A 6,617-nucleotide genomic window follows, 5' to 3' on the forward strand; every position below is an offset into this window, starting at 1 on the left:
AAATGAGAATCTATCTCAAGGCTGGCCATGACATCGAGACAGCATCGCAAATGATGACAGCCATGAGTCATCTGGCGGAATGGCTGGAGTCTGCATGGCAGTGAGCGGTCCGCAACGTACCTACTGCAAAGTCAACGCCAGTGAAGTGGGAAGGAGTATTAGTTTCATTAATAACATTGCATACACCAACGAAGGAGTGCTGCTGTGGAGAGCGTATGGAGTTGGTTCCGGTAAATTTTTACCTAAGTGTAGTTTCTGTCAACAAAGTAGTAGCTTTCTTCCTCAGTTGAACAAGAATACAGATAGTGCGATTTCCCAGGTTTCTTTTCAAACCGTCAAAGCTAGACGAGGCGCGAAAAAAAAAACAACAACAACAGTAACAACAGAATTGGCAAAGGCTTCAGCAAGCCTTTGCTAATTCTGTAGTTCTGCAGGAGAGAGAATGACAGAGTCGACGAAACCTGTGAAAAGGAAGAGGGCTGTTATATTTTCCAAAACATCCTGACTGAGGCAAAAACAAGTGTGCCCTCGAACAAGAAACACTGTACAACAAGGCAATGACCCAGGTAAACTAGAGCACGACGGTGGTGCCGTTCCTGAAACTGTGAACGAAGATGTATACATATCTTTGAAGGAAGAAGGTCCAGCGCTACTGATGGGATGGGCTCTGAAGTCAGCGATGGTAACGAGAAAGACCTTCACCAATGCTCAGAAAAACTATCTTACTGAAGTTTTTCAAGAGGGAAAACGCACTGGGAAAATGGCTGATCCTTCTATCACTTCAAAGGCAATGCGAGCTAATTATCTGGTACTTTTCAGCAGTCCAAGATTTTCAAAGCTGCATTTTGGCGGAACTCAGTTATTATCAATTTTCTCAAAAATAAATGGACATTCATGTTTTTTCCGCTTCTTTACTCACAATGCACACGCCAAACAACTTACATTCCATCACGTACCAAAATGTCGTTGAAATGAATAAAAAAAAATTGCATTCTTAATGTTTACTTCGCTTTCTTGAATAAAGAGATGTTTTTCTATGGACGCGAAAGCTACATGCCAAAAGTCAATAAGTTGGAGGACTTGATAAATTTACCAAAAAAACGTACTCACCAGTTGTTTTTTACCACAATGCTTTCAGCTTGCATCGTTAAATTGATTGCAGCAACTGAAAAGATTGAAATTCAGTCTCACATGGTCTTATACTTTCTAAAAACAAATAGAAAAGATGCCTTTCCTCCGAGGACATCGAAGAAAGTTATCAAGCATGCATACAGTGAACAATAAAATCCTTTTGTTTTCTGAACGACCAAGTCACAAACTAATTCTGCGCATTATAGTGAGGTGTAAAAATGTAAGCGATCACAGATGAAAAAATAGAGAATGACGTGGAAATGAAAGCGGGGCATTCGTTTAGAGGGTTTAAGTTACGTCGGTATATGTGAAGTTTCACTCCTAAGAGGTATGTGTATGACGTCTACTGTGTTCTTCTCTGAGCAGGCAAGAAAGGACTAATTGGTAACAGGACTTCTTGTCGTCCAATTCGGTCCTATTATCATTCTCAATGGACATTTTTCTTTATTCTCATCGCTCGTCTGCTTGATATTGTATTGATATTTTAAAGAGAAATTCTGTCATGGTTATTATGGGAGTTAAAGGGTTATAGGTTTTAAAAATATCTTTAAAAATCCACCCGATGCATAAGTAATCTCACTCGAAACGATTGCAGCGATCGTCGAGTGGCAGTTGCTGAGATACCTGCGATCTTTAAAAAGACCAGACTGTTGGTTCAAATTGACGTTGAAAAAAGTTCAATCAAACAACTGTAGAAAGAAATTCCTATGTGACTTTAAAGCAGCTCTTCATTTGAAGTGTCACTGTTCGCAAAAAATTGAGTGTTCCTTTGACCACACCCTACCAAATATTCATTGAACACTCTATTTGCGAACGTTTTACAATTACTAAGCACCAAATCGTATTTAGTCTGCAGTTCCTCCTTGCGATGGAGAAACTCGATCAAACCTTTCATTGTTCCTTTGCAATCACCTTGTTTTATCTCTTCTTCTCGAACTTCCACCCTTGGTTGTCTTTGTGCCTTTTGATTGCGAAATTTCACAAACCTTGCGGATATAAATCGAAATAAAAAAAATTTAAAACTGTACGACATTTGAAAGATTCTTTTACACTTGGATGATCACTATAACACAAAAGAAGATTCCTACTATACTGTCCAAGATTAATTAGAGACAGAGGGTCACAAGCAATGTCAAGTAGGGCCTAAGTTTAGGCACTTTTCAAAGGAGAAGGAAGATGATGGAAACATTGTTTAAATTAAGGACGCATTTCGAGGGGTCGCAGATTTGGATGGTGCATACATCCACCTTTAAAACGTTTTGGAGTTTAACTCAAGTCTAGTCAGTCCAAATTTTGATATTACTAAACGATACATCGAAGTTGAAAAAGTTAACTCAACTTAAATGGTACTGATTCAGACGCCGAACTTGTTTAGCTAAACCTAAACAGGAGAGCTTAAGGATAATTTTTCAAAAAACTGGTTGTATCCTCCTCAAAGAGCTGAAGGAGATCCAGAGAGTGATACTAGGTTAATATGTAATCGTCGTATGAAAAAGCCACTCTTCGTTGGCAGCCAGCACGAGTTAAAAGCATCATGTTTAACTTTGAATAGAAGATCCAAATCCACAATTTAACAAAGACAATCATGCACAAGTTCATGAGTAAAGTGGTTGCGGCTTCGAAAGTTTCCGTTTTAATCAGCAGTTGTTTTGTCACTTGAACCTGTTTAACAGAGATGAGAATGAAGTATATTTCCGCGAAAAACAAGCTCCGTCTTGCAAGCACAGCTGCAATGATATTGTAGTTCGATTGTTTTGGTTTAACCGTTGCATCTATAGACAAAATTGTCTGCTTTCAGGTCATCTGTTTAGTATTCAGTCCGGTTCAAGGGAATATAATCTTCCGTTTTTGAAGGTTATCAAATGTTTCCTGACAACATCTTCACCAAATATTTGACATAACCAAACCAGAAACCACTTTGTCTTTTTTTAGTTTTGGGATAGACCCTTTAAACTGGCAAAGTTTCATTGAAATCGGTGAGATGGCATGTAGCACGACTGCCTGGTGCTCTCGTGAACACACTCTTAACTTTGTGCGCGGGTGCTATGAAACGAACGTTTTTGTTAGGCGAGTCATCAGCGCGCATCACTCTGTTTGGCTCATTGAGGGTGTCATGAGGAGATGGCTTTCACGGCTAACGATTAAAATTTTGGCCATTCAACAGAATTTTTTTTAACGGTTAACTTTTTTCACGACTATCGGTTAAATTTTGGCAATTTTACGCCTAATGGATAAATTTTTTGGCCCTTTTATGGCGATCGTTTAACCTCGTTGAGAACCACTTTACCTGCATTACATACCGAGTGGTAACAGGAGCTTAGTGAATTCTTAGAAAATTTCGAATGCATGATAACAGCAGAAGCAAAGGATTTTTTTAAAATAAAACCGTTTCCGCTTTCGTTAAGTGTTATCAAATTTCTTAAAACACCTTGTCATTTCATTTTTACTGCGGAGTTATGTTTCAATTTTTCCAGCTACCGGCTGAATTGCACATAACTCGCGGCAATATTCTGCTCGAAATTCTGCTTGAGGAGCTGCTAAATTGAGTATTGGCTGTGTATGGCTCTCCTGCTTAATTCTTAATTTGTTGAAAGTAAATTTATTGACTTCGGACTGGGCTAAAATTGTAAGTATTTGCTTTTGGTTCGGCTGGAAACAAGTCATGATTTTAGATAAAGAGACTAATTTCAGAGTTCGAAGTTTAGCTAATCCAACGTCGAAATTGCTGCCCAAGCCAGAAGTTGAGCGCAGCTTCTCTCGTACTGTAGCTCATTAAAGATAACACTGTTTATTTCTTTTCTAGCTCAAACGGTCGATATCTGAACTTGTTTGTACCTTTCGTGTATACTCTATGCGTTTTATGTCAATCTTCAAACGTTCAAAGGGATTATAAGTATTTGCCTTCATTCTCGAACCATCATGAACCACGTCCAAAATCGCACAACAGCATACGTAGAAAGACGGACCATTAACTAGTTAATAATACAAACTTTGCTATTAAACATCAATTAAAGACAAAAACTTCTTTGATCTCGTAGGAATCATTAAGATGATGGCGAAAATTAACCCCCAATGAGGAATTTATCGACAGCTTTCAAGACACTGGAGTGGGCGTGATCTCAGTTGTGATTTTTTTCGAAAGGCAGGAATGTTGCGTAGAGGCGTGTAGAAAGACAAGTTATTTTTTTTAACATTAAACTATTGAGTAAAATACAACAATGTTTATTAAAACTCCTGTTAGAGGCGATAATCAGTGAAAATGACGATAGATTAAGCATTTTTTTGTAAGACTAGTTTACCACTCTAAAGTTTCTAAAACTGTTGTTAGCAGGCGGCTAAAGTAGAGATGTTCTTTAAATTGCTTAACGGTTGGTATTGGTTTTAGTTTTTGACGATTGACGGTAAAAATAGATGCTTTTGACGGCTGACGGTAAAAGTTTAAGCCCTTTGACGGCTGGCTGTTGAGACACTCCCATACAGCCAAACCGCCGGACTACAGGTTTTCATCAATTAAATCATCCCTTTCAGATCAAATCGTTTTCCACCTTTGTGAGTTTTTCTCTGTATCTTTAGAGGCCAATAAAAACAACTGACTAATATATGAATAATATGATAGAAGTTTAAGCCCTTTGACGGCTGGCTGTTGAGACACTCCCATACAGCCAAACCGCCGAACTACAAGTTTTCATCAATTAAATCGTCCCTTTCAGATCAAATCGTTTTCCACCTTTGTGAGTTTTTCTCTGTATCTTTCGAGGCCAATAAAAACAACTGACTAATATATGAATCATACCAAGTATTGTAAATAACAATAAAAATAATGGTAATAATAAAGATAGTATTCATTTTAATTTTGAAGTCGCAAGGTGATGAAGGGGAGGTTAATACTTTTAATCTTCATGGGGCAACAAAGTCTTAAGATGACCTGCAGTGTAATTATAGTTCATTTAATAAGGAAGGGGGCGCTTGTCGAACGCAAGTTCAAGCATATACCTCCACTAGATACCTCCACCAAGCTCTATGGTCACCACAACCGTCACGTTAACAAAACGTCAGTGATTCTACATTTCTTACCAAAAAGTCTGGAGAAGTATTAATTTGTATGGAAAAAATAACATGAAAAGTGAAACAAGTTTGAGAGCTTCTTTGAATGATAATTTTTCTTCGGGAAATGTTTAATCCCCCAGAAGTCTTTTTAGTCCCTAACAATTTAGAGTCGCAGTGATAATGATGACAGGGTAGAAGTTGGGTTTGGCTGGGAACATCTTTCAGAAAACAAATACTAAGGGGACATAGCTAGAATGGAGATGGAACCCTCAGAGAGAGATGATTCAAGGGCTTTTAAGGAACAGATGCATAAAAATCGTGGACGATGAGGCCAGGGAAGAAGGCTTCGCTTGGATGCAGAAGAGATAAGAACCCTTAAAGGATTCCAAATGGCAAGCACTTTCAATAGACCTTTGATTCACTGGAAGTGGAAGCGAATGGGCCGAGAAAGAAAACGATGATAAAGATTCGTAGTAACAATGACTTTATGAACCTTATTGAAAAACGATTACCTTTCGTTGCTGAATCACAGGTGTAAACAACTGATGAGCACAGTCAAGTTTCATTTTGATCATTATTTTCGCAGAGATATGAAATAGTTAAAAAAAGGGCAAAAAACATGAACGAGTTGCGAATATGAGTTACTCTATATTAAGATCAGTCTAAAATGGGTAAAGCTTTTTAATTCTTGATTTTACGTTTCTAAAATATCTTTAAAAATCTATCCGAAGCTTCAGATGCGTAAGAAATTTCATCTGAAAAGATTGGAATGATTGTCGTGCGGTGATAGCTTGGGCCCTTGCAATCTTTAGACCAAGTTAAAGATAAGGAAACTGTTGCTTCAAAGTGTTGTTGGAAAAGGTTCATTTAAACTACACCCTAAAGAATGTTATTCCTGTTATGAAGCTATTCATTAAAATTGTCAGTGTCACCAAATACCACAAATTCATGAGACACTCGATTTGCGAAGTCTTTGTAGTTATCTTCCATCTAGTGGTATGCTTTCTTCAGCTCATCATTGCGTTAAAGAAAGTCGATAAAATCTTTCATAGTTCCTTTGCAATCACCATGTTCTATTTAGACCACTGGAGCGTTTCTGCGGATTCCCTCTTTAAATTTTCTAACCATGAAACGATATTTGTCCCTTTGAAAGAGAATTTTGTCAGAGTGTTTCTCAATGGACCAATGCCAATGCGTCGTATTTATCACGACAAACTGATGGTTTATAATAAACTGGGTACGTTGCCCTTTGTACAGAGTGTCGTTGTACAGAGTGCCTTTGTCTTTCATCAAGCAAAATTTTTTTGAAGTTTCTCGAATTCGTCAATCCCTTGAAATTCGCACATTTCCTCTCTTAGTGAATCCTGCGTTTGATAAAAGTATGCAAATCTGAGTCTTCCAGGGCGGAAGACAAATTCCCCTCCCCATCTTCCACCTCT

At 38.0% G+C, this 6,617-nt stretch overlaps 1 pseudogene; it reads left to right on the plus strand.

Annotated features, from left to right (window-relative positions):
* The first annotated feature begins 79 nt into the window (after window positions 1-79).
* LOC131779233 (uncharacterized) overlaps window positions 80-6,617 on the plus strand; it is a 14,915-nt pseudogene continuing 8,377 nt past the window's right edge.

Source organism: Pocillopora verrucosa, chromosome 8, assembly GCF_036669915.1.
Source record: "Pocillopora verrucosa isolate sample1 chromosome 8, ASM3666991v2, whole genome shotgun sequence".
Lineage (NCBI taxonomy): Eukaryota > Metazoa > Cnidaria > Anthozoa > Scleractinia > Pocilloporidae > Pocillopora > Pocillopora verrucosa.